Source organism: Mustela erminea, chromosome 3 (assembly GCF_009829155.1).
Source record: "Mustela erminea isolate mMusErm1 chromosome 3, mMusErm1.Pri, whole genome shotgun sequence".
Classification (NCBI taxonomy): domain Eukaryota; kingdom Metazoa; phylum Chordata; class Mammalia; order Carnivora; family Mustelidae; genus Mustela; species Mustela erminea.
In genome coordinates this window covers 18,753,584-18,771,002 of record NC_045616.1, presented here as the reverse complement: position 1 = coordinate 18,771,002, position 17,419 = coordinate 18,753,584, and the positions used below count along the sequence as shown (strand labels likewise).

At 49.1% G+C, this 17,419-nt stretch overlaps 1 protein-coding gene and 1 long non-coding RNA gene across 4 annotated transcripts in view; one reads left to right on the top strand and one right to left on the bottom strand.

Moving 5' to 3' along the window:
- Window positions 1–17,419, bottom strand: part of LOC116585971 — a 145,396-nt gene that overhangs the window by 124,142 nt on the left and 3,835 nt on the right. The gene's annotated exons all lie outside the window — the stretch shown is intronic.
- Window positions 12,906–17,419, top strand: part of SEMA6A (semaphorin 6A) — a 127,242-nt gene continuing 122,728 nt past the window's right edge. The window contains exon 1 of one of the 3 annotated variants that reach the window (XM_032335407.1): window positions 12,906–13,753. The gene's annotated coding sequence lies outside the window, so the exon portion shown is untranslated. The remainder of the gene's footprint in view (window positions 13,754–17,419) is intronic. The other 2 variants (XM_032335409.1, XM_032335408.1) reach the window with 2 other exon arrangements.

The window sequence follows — 17,419 nt, the reverse complement described above, 5'->3', positions numbered from 1 at the left end:
AATTGTTTATCTTGGTCTTCTTCAATCTGTAGGACTCCTTCATACACATGCAAATCCTTTGTCTGTTAGTTAGGTTGCAAATATTGTCTCCCCATCTGCCAACTGCCTTTTTATTTTATTTATGGTACATTTTGCCTTATGAAAGTTTTTATTTTGGAAAGAGTCAAAATTTCTGATTTTTTCCTTAGACAACTTTGCTTTTAGTATTATAAGAAGGCCATTTCTGTGCCAAGAACGTAAGTATATATTCTTACATACTCATTTCTCTCTTACATTTTTTTCCTTCTCCTTTTAGGTCTTTAATCCATCTGGAATTTACTTTCAAAAATGATGTGAGGTAGGAGCTGACTTTACTATCTTCCAAACGGATGGTCAGTTGTCCCAGTGCAGGGAGTTGATTTTGCGGGGAGTTGGGAGACGGAGAGAGAATCCCAAGCAGGCTCCACGCCCAGCACGGAGTCAGATGTGGAATTCCATCTCACCCCCCTGAGATCATGACCTGAGCCGAAATCAAGAGTCAGGCATTTAACAGACTGAGACACCCAGGCACCCTGGGAGCTGACTCTTTCTGTAGAGAGCCTAAGTTCCAAGATGAGAAAACACGTATCTGTCTCCCTGTCTCTGGATCCAGGTCAAGAGGAAATGAGCTGGTCTACACAGCCAGACCCAGTGCTCTCCACAAGGACAGGACCATATACCTGGGAACCATGGGGCTTGGGGACTCGTTTCCTCATGCAGCAGACATAGCTTATAGGTGATAGTTTAGTAGGTTAAACATTAACCCAGAATCAAGAGATCACTTCAACATTGACACTTCTTCTCACCAGCAAATTGTCTTTTCTATAAATTAAATTATCAACCCCTGCTTTATCTCTTTTATAATTAAGATTTTCTTCAAATTGGGTTTTTGGTTGAATGAGCACACGTTTACATTTAAAGCATTTTCTGAAGTCGGGCTAGAGGAAGATTCACCATAATGCTACACACATTTTGAACCAGACGCTATTTTGTCAAGTCAGCAGCAGCCTTAAACACCACATGCCTCAAGGAAGCTGTGGACTTCCATGTGTTTTTCTAAAGGGCTAGAACAGGGAAACAAATGCACGTAGCATGCACGCTTCCTCTGCCCTGCTGCTCAGTGCGGCCAGTGGCTGGGTGCCGGAGACCTGGGCTTGAGTTCTACCTTACTCACCTTATAACCACACTGCTTTGGCCATATTTTCTATCTTTTTCTTTTTCTTTTTTAAAATATTTTTTTTAAAGGTAATTGACAGAAAGAGAGAGAGAGAAAGCACAAGCAGTGGGAGAGGGAGAGGGAGAAGCAGGCTCCTCACTGAGCAGAGAGCCTGATACAGGACTTAATCCCAGGACCCTGAAATCATGACCCAAGCCAAAAGCAGATGCTCAACTGACTGAGCCACCCAGGCGTCCTTGGCCATATTTGTTTGCCTTGTATGTTGAATTTGGACAATAAAAACACTCACTATTTGAATCCTTGGAAAACAAAATGGTTAATACCCAGAAAGCTCTAGAAAAATCTCCAGCATGACCAGTGTTTAGTGTCCTAGGCAGCCTTCGGCCCTATAGACAGCTGCTTTCATAATGCCCCACTTTTGTCCTTTTGAAAAAACTTCCCATGTTTTCAGATCCACTTCTCTTTTTCATTCTTACTACTATTTTTTTCCTTGTGTATTTTCAAAAATAGAGCTTTCGTCCCAAATTCACTGTCAAAGAAACCTGGGAAATGTCTTGGTGGCCAGTCTGATGAGGAAAGTGTCCAGATCCCCGTACTTCACCTTGATTCCAAGGAAATTTGAGGCTCCATCATGGATCCTCTCTCACAGTCGCCATGAAAAGTCCGCTCCTGGCCGGCGCAGTTCTTACCCGCCAGTAAGATCTGAGAGCGCTCTTGCTAATGCGGACTCACTGGGGTTTTTTGTAAGAAGCACTGTGCTAGGTTTCAGCAAAAAGATCATGGGGTACATCTGAGGGGTGTCCAGAGCCCCACCTGTGCTATGAGCACACGGGCTGCCTCCCCATTCCCCCACCTGTATCTTAGCAGAGGCCCTTATTTTATAGAACCCAGGCCTCCGTCCTTATTTGCACACCCCACCTCACCATGAGCCCTACATGTTTTGGGCTCTTCCCTGACAACTGATGAAGTCCTCATCACCCAGCAATGGCCACAAAGAGCCCGGAATCCTATCGTATGCCATATTAAGGGAGAACCAGAGCTGGAAAGATTAGTCAATAGTGACGTTGAGGATATGGCGGGGAACTTTTCATTCTGCAGAAGTGTCAAAGAGAAAGGACAATGAAGGGAGAGGTCTGGAAGGCAGGAGGGAGCTGGAGACCCAGCTGGGGGAGAAGCAGCATGCAGCTGTATGGACAGGCAGACACAGGGAAGGATCGCTGGACGAGAGAGCCAATGTCTGGACAATAACCAAGAGTAACAGGGATGGCACGCAGGATGGACACAGCACCCCAAGTCCAGAAGGCAGTGCCTGTGATGAGAGGCTAGCTGTCCCACCATACTAAAAGATAAGAAATGCTAAAATGGGCTCATAAGCACTGTACAAATATTTAATTTATAAAATAAAAATATGGCGGTTTATGGGTTATATATATTCTACAAATTTTACATACATACATATATTACACATATTTCTTGTATATGGTATGGGTGCGTGCATGAATATGGTATGAAGAAAAGTTTAAAAGAGATTAGTGGAGAATGTTCTTGAATGTGAGACCTACAGCAAATGGCCTACAGGCCGCTCAGTGGTATCAAAGCCTGCTGGGGGGCAGTGGGCAGAGGATGTCCCAGGATTCAGCTAAGCCTGGAAGGAAGGTTGTTGGGGACTGACTGCATGTGTTCTTCCTGTGTTCCTGTGTTGAAGCCTAACTCCCAGGGGAGCTGTATTTGAAGTAAGGAAGTAATTAATGTTGAGTAAGGTCATAGGCGTGGGGCCCTTATCCAAGGGAATTAGTGTCCTTCAACAGTGAGACAGAAGAAAGTTCACTGTCTCACATGGGTGGGAGCACACAGGAAGGACACAGGGAGAAGGAGAAAAGGCAGCAACATGCATGCCAGGAAGAGTGCGCACCAGAAACGGAATCTGTCAGAACCTTGATCTGGGACTTCTTGACTCCAGAAGGGTGAGAAAGGAACCATGTGCTGTTTAAGACAGCCCGTCTGTGATGCACTACCAATGCAAGCCAAGCTAAAAGGGAGGTTAGCTCTCCTTTTCCTCTTGGTCTCTACCAAGAGACTCAAGTGATCACGTGAGTCACTGCCCAGTAGCAACAAAAATCTTCCTCGTCCACAAGCAAGGGTTTCTCCTTCAGATCCTCCCAGCTCAGCATCCCTGCTCCTTCTCTTACCACCAAACAGCACAAACTGCCTCAAAGTAAACTGTGAAAAACAACAACACACCTCGTGCTGCCTGTAGTCACACCAGGCAGACAGCCTGTCAAGGAGAACGCCATCGACGGGCATTTCTTGACAAGAGAGCTCCTTGCTCTGCCCTGTGATGGGGCACACAGTGCATGTACCCTATGACCCTTGTGTGACTGACATTAAATTTTGGTAAAGCATGGTGTGGTGCTTTACTCGTTCACTCAACAAATATTTACTGGGTTTCTGGGGTGTGTCAGGTGCTGTCCTAAGAGTTGGGGATATGGTGGCTGGTGAAAGTTGGTTCCTGCCCTGAGGATGCTTCCATCTGAGTGGCAGGAGACAGACACTAAACAAATGAACAACTAAGGACATACAGGGTCATCCGGCAGTAAGGGCTAGGAGGAAAACCAGGCAGGGAAAGGGGAAGAGGAGGAAGTACCCCACCTTGAGGGGTGCTAATTTCCTATATGGTGGTCAAGGAGCGCTGGCATTTGACCCAAGACTGGGAGGCGCCCTAGGGATAGCTGAGGAAATGGTGTTTTGGGAGGAAGAAAAAGAAGAGCCAGAGGCATCATATGCAGGAGGCTGGAGGCCAGCCAGTGTGGCAACTGTGAGGGTAAAAGAAGAGGGGAGGCTGGGAAGGGGAAGCCACAGGACACCAGCTCTGGCTTTTGCTCTGAAGGAGAAGGGAAAGAAACCACTGGAGAGTTCTGAGCAGAGGAGTGACAGGAATTCATTAGAAGAGTTCAAGGAAGTGCTCGCTTCGGCAGCACATATAGAAGAGTTCAAGGAATATTCTGGCTGCTCTTTGGGGACTAGAGTGGAGGGTTTACAATACAGCAAGTCCAGAAGCAGGGAGCACAGTTAGGAGGCTCCTGAAAGGCACCAGATGAGAAGAACAATGGCTTGGACCCATGTGGTGATGGCTGAAAAGAGAAGAGGTCAGATTCTGGATATATTTTTGAAGGTAGAACCAACAGGATTGGTTGAGGAAGCTGATGTAACCAATGGGAGAATGAGAGGAGTTGAGCATGACTCTGAGTGGTCGGGCCTGAGCAGCCGGAAGGAGGATGTTGCATTGTGATCAAGAGACACGATATTGATAAGTCAAGGACCATCATGTGGGTTACTGTCGCCCAATAACGCACCGATAGGGAGTGAAGAGCACAAGACTGATTCTCGCTCCATCTGAGTGAATGAACACCACCACACTACATTCTTACGACAGCTTCTCTGCTGTGTTTTGTAGGAAAAATAGCTAAACATTTTCTCCCACACACACCCCCTCCAAAAGCAACTAGAAAAAGTAATGTATTGATTCAAGATTGTCCCTGAGGCAAGGAATCCAGTGGGGCAATGTCAACATTGGACCATAATAAATTGAAAAATGTCTGCTTGCAATAGTGTTTGGAGGGTAGGGAAGAAGAGGGCACAATAGTGGTGAGGAAGAGGCAAAGCCTTAGGGACTTCCAAAAGTTTTCTTAAACAAGAAAAGGATTTAAAAGGCTATAATTGAAGAAAGGAAATGTCTCCATTGCTTTGAAGCATGGAAAAGAAAGGGGCTATGAGGAAATGAATGTGTATCTAAGAGTCTTACTAACAGTTCCTGACACAGGATTTCTAAAGAAAACAGGTGTGTAGGTCTTCAGATGTAAAAATGTGACACTCTCATTTATATTAATAAGTACCTGGTTATGAAAAAACATATTGAAGACTTCACTTACTGACATCAATTGTTTCACGTGTCTTAAATTTCAGTCAAGTACAAATTGAGAATGAAAAACTAGTGAATCATCTGAAACTTTCAGGAAGTACCAAAGAATACGTTACTTATTGCAAAATGTAATGTTCGCGCTCATTTCTACCCACAAGTTATCTCTGAAAACATTCTTAAATCTACCTCGTTAAGTGGCATCAGTGTTTTATGGGACTATTAACTAGAGACCTGCCCAGGTACGAAATCCAGCTTCAGGTTAAGACACTAGGAAACCACCTTTATGTTTTACAATCACATGTATAGGCGAGTCTTCAGGGGATAACTTTGTATGTAATGACGTCATTTTTTAAACTTCATTAAAAAACCGACTTAAGATCTGAGCAGATCGGACCGTTTTTTTAGGTACTTTCACTGTCCACAATTATCCAGCCAAAGTTTAGATGTTTAAAACAGCTGTCTTCTGTTTTAAAGTTAAAGCAAACAAAACACCCTCATTGTCTCCATTTCTTTGGTTATAAAATTACTCTTAAATACACATTCATCCTAAACAGTCTGGAAAAAGTCTTTCAGTTGTTATCAGTTCAGTGTTTTCTCACATTATCTACGATGTAGATTTGGAGACAGTTGAAGCCTAATTTTATAGTTAAGCATGAGGCAGAACAATTCCCTCTTCCAGCCAGGCCTTCCACTACCTGGGAGCAAAGGGCTTGAAAACGGCTCTCCTCCAAAAACGTTCTATTTTGCTTTTCATCATTCTTTTGGCCAAAGAGCAAATTCCAAAGTGGTGTTTAATCATCTGGTTTATCTGGTTATGAAAAGTATGAATTACATTTTGGTCACTGCCTTTTTAAACAAACCTATATCCAAGTCGATACTTTTAAGTCTAAATGTTAGTGAGAAGGGCAGTTAAGAGCAGTTATGTTGTAACAGCAGACCACAAGGCCAGAGTCAGCCTTCACTCTGTCCTCCATAACCAAAGACTCCCGTTAAATGTAAAGACCTTTTGCTGGGTGGGGGAGGGGGGAGAAATGGGAGTTCTGGTTTACTTAACATTTATTGTTCATTCATTACCTTATTTCGAATCTTCCATTCTCTTTATTTTCCAAACGGTCATTTGGTATCAGAAGTGAGTGGGGCCCCAGCTTCTGGGTGGTACAGTGGAGGGATTGTTAGCCCGAGAGGGTGTCACCCATGAAGCTATTCATGGAGGGCAGACAGTAAATCACTGTTAGAGCGCTCCAGCTTGCTGGGAGAGTGGCGCTCCGAGATGCTCTGACCCTGTTCCCAGTGCATTCAAACTGCACTTTATCTCCTTCCACAGTTCTTTCTGAGTCCTTTTTCTATCCCCAAGGCAGCAGATTTTCAAGCACCTCGTTTTGCAATTGTGGTTATTTACCCATCACTTACATCTGCAAATCCCTTTTTCCTCATTCCAACAAGGAATCAGATGCTACCCATTAGAAGTTCAAAGTTGGGAGAAAGCCTACTTTTCGTGCATCTTGAGAACTGGAAACTCAAAACAACTTTCTAGCGTTGTTGCTCTTTTCTCTTTCCCTTTTTAAAAGATCCTATGCCATCCAAAAATCTATTATTTTTCCTACCAAATCCTTGAAAAAGAACTCACTGCTTTCATTGATTCATCACTCTTTTCTGTGCTGATGCCTTACTCTCTTCTAGATGCTGGAGATTCAGGAGACACAAAAGAGATGGAGTCCCAGGACCCAAGGAGCTTCTTCCCTAACAAGAAGGAGAAGCATCCAAACAAATATTTGCACTGACAGTTAATTCTAGCTGTGATACATGGACTCATCTGGCAGGGGACTGTGAACACATGATGGAAGGGTATGATGTCTTCCGCAACATCAGGGAAGTCCTTCTTGAAGGATAAATAGGGGTTAACCAGGTAAAGTATTCCAGGAAGAAGCACAAGGGCAGGTCTGTGTTTAGAAAGGAGCATGAAACATTCACACCAGCAACATTTCAAGGAAACAAAACTGATGGCAGCATGGCAGAAAGAAGAGATCAGAGAGGTAAATGATAACTAAACCATGTGCAGCCTTGAAGACCCTATGAAGGCCTCAGGATGCTAAAGTATTTTAAGCAGGGGAGTGATGTGATCAGATAGTCCTCTTTCAAAGATCATTTTAGCTACAATCTGGAGAATGAATTTGAGGACAAGAGTAAATGGAATTAACTTACACTAACTTTGGAGGAAAAACATTGCTGTATGTTGGTTCTGGGTACCTATGGTATATGCAAAAGAATAGGAATTGAGGTGCAGAGAAGACTCAGGAGAGGTGAAGGGGGATGGGAGCAGTGTGGACCACACAGAAGTAAAGCTTTATTTATTTATTTACTTTTAAAGATTTATTTATTTATTTGACAGAGAGAGATCACAAGTAGGCAGAGAGGCAGGCAGAGAGAGAGAGGGAAGCAGGCTCCCCACTGAGCAGAGAGCCTGACACAGGGCTGGATCCCAGGACCCTGAGATCATGACCCGAGCTGAAGGCAGAGGCTCAACCCACTGAGCCACCCAGGCACCCCGGAAGTGAAGCTTTAGATGCCATGTTTTGTGTCTTGAAATAAAGACAGGAAACAAATATGACAAAATATTAACAGCTGCTAATTCTGCGTAATGAAAATTGGGAGGTTTGATTTTTCTCTGAAAATTTCTGTACCTATTTCCTCAAAAGAAAAGCAAATTCAAGAAACAAAAGGGAGAAACAAGAAGACAACTAGGAGAGAGCAATGTGTTGTAGAAGTCAAGGGCAAAGAGCATTTCACAGAAGAAGAAGAGGTCCTGTTCGTTGCTGCTCAGGATACAAATAACAGGAAAACTCTTAAGTGTCCACTGGATTTACGGACACGGATGCTGTTGAGGACCTTGGCAAAAGCCTGACCACTGGAGTGCTGGGCAGAGAATCCAGATGGGAAGGAGTGAAGAGGATAGGAGGGAACAGCAGGGGTGCTTGCCACTAATCCTTGGTAAGATCTGGCTTTTGAAAGGAGAGAAGGGGAAGCCTGAAAGGAATGTAGGACCCAGGGAGGGCTTGTTTCTAAGACTAGAAGAAGAGACTCAAGCTTGGTTACCTGCCAATGGGGAGATACAGTGGAGGTGGAGAGAGAGCAAAGAATTTCTAAGTAAGTGTAAAGGATCAAACAGGGGGAGGGCCTGGCCTTAGGTTGGAAGAGAGGCACGACCTCCCCTGGACAAGGAGATATATAGGAGAGAATGAGTGCAGGGGCAAAAATTTCCCACGTGACAGAATCTGGGTTTTCAGGGAAGTAGGAGGCACCAAGGTGAAAAGATTTGGCCAAGGGGAGATAGTGAGAGCCTAACGAGAGAAAGGGAGGATGACAAGGAGGGAGTATTCAACCAACTGAGGTTGGTAACTGAAATTGTGCTCTATCAGGCTTCGGGGGCCAGTGTGAAGGCAAAGTAGGCCAATAGCTATATCATTCAGAATTAGTTTTCAGTCAGATGGGAGTGACCAACAGTCTGGTTTTCAAGGAAGTTGAAGTGCTTGCTCACGAGTCATTGTTATCATGAAGCTCTGCTGGATGGAGAAGCAAATGAAAGAAGGAAGGATGGACAGATGACTGGCTGCATGGACAGAAGAAGAGCTGACTGGCTGGCTAGAGGGATGGAGAGATAGATGGATGAAGGGATGAACAGATGGATGGACAAACAGCTGCTGGCTGGCTGGAGGGATGGAGGGATGGAGGGACGGACGGATGGACAAACAGCTGGTTGGCTGGCTGGTTGGCTGGCTAGAGGGATGGAGGGATGGACAGATGGATGGACAGAGAGTGGAAAGACCCACAGCTTGCAGGCTTTCATTAAATCAGAGTGCATGCAGAGGGTATACAAGTGATGAGAGGAAGCTGGGTCTGGAGAGTGGGATGTCTGAATTAGTGATTTAAGGAATGGAGCCTTTTTTTAAGATAATAAGGCCCAGCATGAAGCCCTGGAGTGGGGGGCAGAAGTAAGCAAGGGAAAAGCACAGTGTAGACGAGGGAGGCAAGAACCTGGGAAAAACAGAGGGTCAGCAGTCAGGTGGACACTAACACTTCCATGAGTGGTGACAGGTGGTGGGACCCCTGGGGGACATTTCACCCGGTGCTAAGTCTTTGGAAAATGGCACAAAATGAGGTCTGTGGATGATAAACAGCATCAATGTATTTGTAGAACATAGACTCCAAAGTTCTAGGAGCTTTAGAGAGGAGAAACGATCTGAGAAGCCAATGACCTCACTTCCCAACACTGCAATAAAGGGCCAGGAGGGAAAAGGAAAGCCCCAGGAGTGCTCTAGGACACAGCCAGGATTCATTGTGATGGTGGTTCTCATCTCTGGCCACAATAGAGAAGAATAACCATGTCCAGGTCCTGCCCCCAGCCTGGTAACTTCAGAATCTCTCAAGCCTGGGGACCTGCGGCACTTAAAAGTTCACCAGAGGGATGCCTGGGTGGCTCAGCGGGTTAAGCCTCTGCCTTCAGCTCAGGTCAGGGTCCTGGGATGGAGCCCCACATTGGGCTCGCTGTTCAGTGGGGGGGCCTACTCCCCCCACCCCCTCCCCGCCTGCCTCTCAGACTACTTGTGATCTCTGTCAAAACAAAACAAAACAAAACAAAACAAAACCACATAAAAGTTCACCAGTAACTCTGACATCAAATGGATTTTAAAATCACTGATTTAAGGCAAGGAATTGATGGGAATTTTGGAGAAGGTACTTCAGATCCAGAGGTTTTTTTGATTACGACTGATACCTGTGTGAATGTACACACAGTACTCCCCAAGGCTCCCTAAGGAACTCATACCCACAAGAAGGTGAATGGTAGGCCTAGCAGACCCCTCTTCTCCCCAGTCCACTATGCCTTTTTGTCTTAAAGCAGAGTTCCTGATCGAACAACAAGATGGGGTCTTTAAAAGGATCCATATGAGTCTACCTTTTTAATGCTCCTCCACACTCTGCTCACGTGATGTGGGGGGTGGAGGGGAAAGCAGGTGGTGTCATCACAGGAACATCTGTGGAAGAGTTCTGAGGGGTAGCTCCCAGCACAAAAAACAAGCCTCGTCCTTCCCCTGCACCTCCATCTGACTGCTGGAAAACGTGCTGGTGGGACCAACGTGGAGGACGGGATGACAGCCACACCACTTAACCTTGACAGAGTGGGATGCACCAGGCCCAAGACTCAGACTCACGGTTTATACTCGGCCTCTCATTCAATCCACACACTCCCTGGGAAGTGAGGACATGAATCCCCCTTGAGAGAGGAGGTCACTGGGGCTTCTGAGAGGTTAAGTGACTTGCCCAAGGTCACCAGCTATTAAGTTATGTAAGCACAGCCCCCCTTCAGAGACCAAGTGGAGCCTGCTTCACTACATTTCATGCCATTTGCCTACAAGCAGTCTAAATTTCCTTCCAGTTCTTACACTCTGGGACTCTTTAACCCCCACTGGCTTTCTTTCCCTAAAGGGACAGGGTAGACTGCAGACTTCAAAGGCTTTGGAAAGGCAGAGGTTTTACTGAAAAGTTAAGGCAGGCTCTGGTAGCCAGTCTGAGGTGCAGACAAGGGGAGATGACATCATGAGGTTTCACTGGGTAGCCTCCCTACAGGTGCTCCCCTGAGGGCTTTGGGAGAGACACAATAGCTGGATTTTCTTCCAGCTCCCAGAGCATCTCTCTGGTGGCTGGCAGGTGGAAATGTAATCTCCCCTTGTCAGGACAGATGGGCGCCTCACTGGATGGTGAAACTTTGGGATCTAGCGATTGCCAGGAAGATTCTGGGTGGTATTTCTTAGCCATGTGAAAAGTGAACCCAAATTCTTTTCCTCTTGTATTCCATAATTTAAAATCAGGTAAATTTAATCTCTCCCTACCTGGCTCAGCGTTACTGCAAATTAAACACGCAAGTATTAATAATGGAAATAATTTCCCTTTAAAAACAAATCCTGAAACTCGATGTGGGGCATTTCCAATATATCCATAAAGCAAACAAGACAGCTTAATTGTTTGTTTCTCCAAGGAAAGAAGCTAAACCCGGTATTAATTTGGTTCAGCCTGTGAAACAATTCGTTTGCTCTGCCTAATTCTGCCAATTAAAGAACTTTTCCCAGACACAATTAGCATGTAAAGCGGCGACAGAGAGCGAAGAAGGGGCCTCAATGATCCTGGCGGGGTGGAGGTGCTGGGCGAGAACCCCTTTCCCCTTTCTCCCCCGAAGACTCTTGGTCTCGAGCTTGGGACTGAGGAAGCGCGCCGGGGGCGCACGGACTGGCTCCAGAACCCGGTTCGCAATGGCCCGGCCGTCACCAGCCGAAATCGGGGCGTTAAATAGCGCAGCTGAGGATTAAACCAGCCCGGGTCGCGAGGGCAGTTCCCCCAACCCGGTCCGGATCCCAGAAAGACCTCGCGGGGCCAACCGGCCCCCACCCGAACCACCGGAACGCGCAGCCGAGCCCTCCAGCCCCCCAAGCCCGGTGCACGCTCCCGGAGCCCGCTCGCGTGCTGCGGGGACTGCGCGCGCACCCAGGGCCGCGCCCCCCGCCACCCAGAATCTGTGGTTTTAACTCGGGAAAGGTGGGGATAGCGGCCCCTGCTGGCAGCTCTGGAGAACAGCAGAGAGACTGACTGCTCTCACCGTTCTGGACACCCTTTCCAGATGGTTTGTGTATATATATATATATGGTAGATCTAGGGTGTCGTCGCATGTGCATTTATTCTTCGTGATTCCTCGCGAGCAAATGTCTGTACGTAACTTGGGTTCCCCCGCAGAAAAGAGAGCATGGGCCCCGGCCCCAATTAGGGAACAGGTACAGTTTCTAATGCATCCACTTTGCAGACCCTCGGCCTAAGGGCACCCGAGACCCTGGTCCTCCTCCCCATGCTTCTCTCGGCCGGCCGCCCCCACGACTGGTAAAACACGGCTTCGAGAACTGCTCGGCCGCCCAGCGTTACTTTCTGTAAAGGCTGTGGCTCCGGCCCGCACCGTCTGCGAAGCCCACGGGGGAGCGGAGCGGGGCGGGGCAGGGGGGACGCGGTGCTGCCGGACGCGGCGACACCAGCCCGGAACTGCAGGGCGTTTGGGCGACGGCAAGTTCGCGCGGCGGAGGACGGCTGTGCCTGCCCTGCTCCGTGCGGCCGTAACAATAGCGCCGTGTAAGAAGTTGCGATGTACTTCTCCCGCGAAGCTGCTGGATCCTCTCTGGGACTGTCTGCGTTCTACTGCTGAAGTTTACTTATTTCTGAGGACGGTCCGCACAGGTCCCAAGTCTGACAACAGATTACGGCTGTTGTTAACCCCGTTCTTTGTACTACAGTCTCCTCGCTTGCTTGAAATGCTTTACTAACATGTTCTTTGTGCGTTAACTAGTAACCGTGTTCATCTCCTCGAAGTGTGTTTTTAACCGCACGCACTGGCTTTTATCCAGTTCCTCTGGGTGCATCGAGCGTCCATCACTTCTGGGATCTACCTCTTGATACAGTAATCAGAATTAGAAAGGCCCATCGTTCACTTAACCTCCTCCTTTAAAACTTTTCCATTTAAGAAAATCGATGAACAGATCCTTTCTTGTAACTCGCTCCTGCACTACGTCTATTTTTATTTATTTTTCTCATTTGGCAGGGCTCAGCGTGCTATCCGGGATTTCCACACCCCCTCGCCCCCCCTCCCCCCCGGGCTAGAGCAGATGCGGGGGTGGGGGGAGCTGGGACCGCGCTCCAGCCGGAGCCAACCCCACCGGGACCTCCACCCAGAGCGCGGTGTGGGCCGGGAGTCGTGGCGGAAGGAGCCTCGCGGGCCAGTCGGTGCAAGGCTCCACCTGCAGCCACACTGCGTAGGCTCTCCCTCTCTCCGCCACGCTCGCTCACATTCACACACAAACACCACAGCCCTCCTCTGGGTCGGAGGAGACGCCAGCCAAAGGAGGCGGGGTTGCAGGAGGAGAGTCCGCTCTGCGCAATCCAGTCCGGGACTTGGCTCCGCCCGGGAGCCGCGGCCTCTCCGGTGACAGAGGAGTAGCGAGCGGCACCCGGTGAGGCTGCAGCCAACTCCGCTCCCCGCGCACTCGGCTGCCCAGACGCTCGGGACGCAGCAGCGGCGCTTCTCCGCGGGGCCCACCGCCCGCGATGCCCGCTTAGGAGCGGCGGCAGCGGCCAGCATCGCCACGCCCGCGGCAGCGGCGCTCGCGGTCGCAGAGCGGGTTCGCAGCGCGCCCCCAGCCCCAGCCCCCACCCCGCCCCCCACCCTGAAATGACTTGTTAATCCGCGCAGACACCACCGAAGGGACTCACCGGAGTGGAATCCAAGTGGAATTTGGATTTGGAGAAGAGTTTCTTGAACATTTACTCCTTCCTTGTTGGGGTTTTTTTTTTCTTTCTTTCTTTCTTTTTTCCTCTCCCCTTCTGTGCCTGTCACTGGAGATGATCACGGCGCGTTTGCTTCCCAGAAAGTAGTCGCCGCGACTGTTACCCCAAAGAGACAAGCACACATGTAGGAATGACAAAGGCTTGCAAAGGAGAGAGCTCAGCTTGCGGCCCGGAGAGATCTCCTCGATAATGGATTACTAAATGGGATACACGCTGTACCAGCCCGTTCCGAGCCCCGGCCGCCTGCACGTCGATGCACCGAAAAGGTACGGCAGGGGCGCCCCGGCGCGCCCCACCTCCCCGGCGGCTCGGCTCCAGGTATCGGGTCCCGGGGCCGCGGCCGGCACTCACTGCCGGCTTTGTGGTAGCTGTGTTTTATTTTGTCTGGTGTCTGCCTCCCGAGCGCTGTCCGGCCCTTGGGGAGCAGTGGTGAGCCCAGCCCGCCGCTCCTCTCCGCCCTGTGCCCGGGAGACCGCGGGGCTTCGCGTTGCGAGCTTCCACACCCGCGCTGCGCACACGCCCGGCGCCGCCCGGGACCGCGACCGCGCGGTGCTGCTTGGCTGGGGAATGTGCGTGCAGGACCCGGGGCTCGTCCTCACTTTCGGGCCAGCAGGGAGCAGAGAGGCCCCGAGAGGGTGGGATCCTCAGAAGCGCCGGGTCCTGGTGCACGAGCTGGGGAAAGGGTTCTGCCCTCGAGGGCTGGAGGACGTTGGTCAGAAGAGCGCTGTTTTCGCCCAGCACCAGGTTTGGGTTCTGTGGTGGGAGAAGGCGTTCCACAGAGACGGTGGGAAAGCGAAGAGAATCTTTTGTTGTCCGCTCCGGGTCCGGGCTGGGCTCTGTGGAGTGCGGGAAACTTGTAATGGCCCTGGTACCCGTGCGCCCTGCCGCTTGGTGACATCCCGGCTTTCGCGGCCACTGGCACCAGGGGTTCCGGGCTTTGTTTGCTCGAACGAGTGCCCAGGAATGGTCTCCTCCCGGTGTGGCGCGGCGTCCCCCGCCCTGGGTCCTCTAACCCCCACTGCCGTCCCTCCCTTCTGGCCGGCGAGGACAGCATCTGTAGCGGCTGCGTCCCCCTCCAGCACAGAACCCACCTTGCTGCGCTCTCCCCCGAAATCTACGAGGTCCCTCTAAAAGGAGTTGTCCCGGAGGGGAAGGGTGGAAAAGACTTGCAAAAGATGACCCAGTGCTTGCTAGCCGGAGGAGAGCTCTGTCCGGGCCTCGGTGTCTGGATGTCCGAATGACTAGCTGGGTCCTAGAGAGCTGTCTGGAGGGTAGTGGGGCGCTGGGGAGCTAGCCCGACTGTGCCCACCCTGCCTGTAGGACCCCGCTGGGGTGGCAAGTGTCTCTGCTCCAGATTCTCTGCTTTTTTTCTCAGCTCCCCACTGTCGTATATGCTGCAAAAAAGGATCCTGAGGTCCGCTCCCTCCTTCTGCGACCCGAGCCGTACAGGGGGAGCCAGGGAGCAGCCCCGAACTTGCGCGTTTCGGGAAAGGAAACAGGATTCCGCCGTCTTTCCCGTTCCCTCGCCGCCTCGCCACCCCTCCGCCCAGAGCCGCCTCTTCCAGCACGGGGTCACTCGACCCAGCGCTTCTGGAAAGTTTCTCTGAAAGTCAGGGGCGGCGGGCACGACAGTACTGGGGCTCTGCCTGTGCAGCCCACGGGAAACCGAACCCGGAGGGAAAAGGGTGGGCCGCCCAGGATGCGTGGAGTTAGGTCTGGTCCACAGCCAGTGGCTTCCCCATCCAGCAGTCAGCTGGATTTGCGCCGCATTTGCTGGTCCAGTCGAGAAAGCAGTGGCGCGAGGCGGCAGGAAGGGAAGTTCAGGGGCAGGAATCGGGATGCTGGTGCGGCCACTGGACAGCGGCTGGCGCACGGGTGCGGGTGGACACAGGCCGGGACTAGGTACCAATTCCAAGTGCAACATCCCCAGCCTCCCACCCCCACCCCCGGTGCCACGAGCATTTTTCCAGGCAGCGGGTTTCCAGGGAGGAACGGAACAGGGAGCCAGGTGTCCCTGGAGCGGGGGAGGAACTGCTGTCTTCACAGCCAAGGAAAGAACTTCCAGCAGCGGCCTCTAGCCTGCATCCAGAGGGCAGCCCCAGTGGCCGTTGAAGTCGGTCTTTGGGAGCAAGGTGGCTGCTTTGAAAATGCAGTGGCCAGTCATGGCCACCGTGGGATCACTCTCTGCTTACACCAGATGGAAATCAAGTTGCTACTTAGGGACTGTGATCCATGAAAGGTTTAAAACGCTGGCAAAGGCACACACACAAACACTCAGACGCTTATGCTTGTATGCACAACTTTCTCTGACTCAAATCTGAAAAGATGTTTAACCCAGTTGCAGTGTTTTGCCACCAGGTCTCAAGAAAGCTATGTAATGCCCCCCAGCGCTGGTTTTTAAGTCTTTCCGGGGTAGGAAGGTCGAGTGTCTTTGCCTTGTCTTTCTCTAATCCTGGTAATTGTCAGTCTTCCTTCAGACATACATCTCAGGCGTCAAATCCACTCTGATGGCAGGGGAAAGACTGCTGGTTCCAGACACATACATCCTTTAGGCTTTTTCACGCGGAGTAAAGATGCCTGGGCTCAATTCTGAATGAAAATATCGTATTTTTGCACCTTATCCAAATGGCTACGACAGGTCAAGACTGCAAGCATTTCGTGTGTGTTTTTTTAATACCCTGTTTAGTCTGCATGGAGTTTTATGATTTATAGTAAGCTTTGATTAAACTACTCCAGGCCCCAAAGTTAATTATTAACCTAACCTTAAATACTGTGGCAGAACGGTGTCTCCACCTATTAACTTAAACTATCTGTTAAAAGGTAATTGCACTATTTGAATTTGGTTTACCCATGCTTGCTTATATTGGTGACTTTTATTTGACTCTTGAGTAACCCCCACTCTGTACTATGTGGTTTTACGATATTCTTGAATGAGGCACTTTGCAAACCAATCCGAAAGCAGAGAAGAATGGAGTATCAGGTTTAAAACCTCATTTCTGTGTTAGGTCTTTTTTCAGCTTGATAGAAAGCAAGTGCTCTAGCTCCTGTGTGTGTGGTTTTTGTGTGGTGACAGTCTTCCTGAAGTGTTGTGTGTTGCAAGCCATCGCCCTGTAGAGATGGGCCACAGTCTTCAAGAATGCATATGAAGCACATATGCAAATTCCAGCAGCCACCCAAGAATCATTGTCTCAGGAGCCATCTGCAGAATATACTTATTGGATAAAACATCTACATTTCAATAGGTTAAAAATTCCTAAGAACTGGAGTAGAAACCCAAGTAAATGTTGAATAGATGGATGAAAGAAACGGGCCCACAGAATTCCCATTTCTCCACTAAGAGTGGACCGGTTGTCTCCCCCCTCTACAGTGGCTTCGAGTGAGTGGTTCTTATCAAGTGGCAATAAGTGCAACTCTGTATTTACACACACAGTGACACATATACACAAACACACAGCCCTCGAGTTCTTTTCAAGTCTAGTGAATGCTTTTTCCCATCATTAAAAAAATATAGCATTTGCATCTTGAGTAGGCGGATAACATTTCTTAGTATGTTGAATCAGAAGGATAGCAAGAATTACAAGACTGTTATCTTCATTGAATAAAAATAAGCCACCCAAATTAAGAACTTGTATTAAATTCAAAATAAATACGCATGCTTTAAAAGCAAATGGGTAATTGCACTCCCAGAGGAAATAGAAGGCAAAATACTGTTTTGAACAAGGAGGTAAGGCAGATATTTCACTATGTGTGCATAGCGGTTCAGCTCTTTTCTGAACAGGACAAAAGCGTGATCACAGGAGAAGTTTTTTAGAACTAGATTGCCAAAGGCGAATATATTCTCCCATCTTATTTGTTTGCAGAAAAGAATCACAGAACAAGCCAAACTAATTGCAAATGCTTTAATTAAGCATCTGCCGTTTGCAGCAGTATAA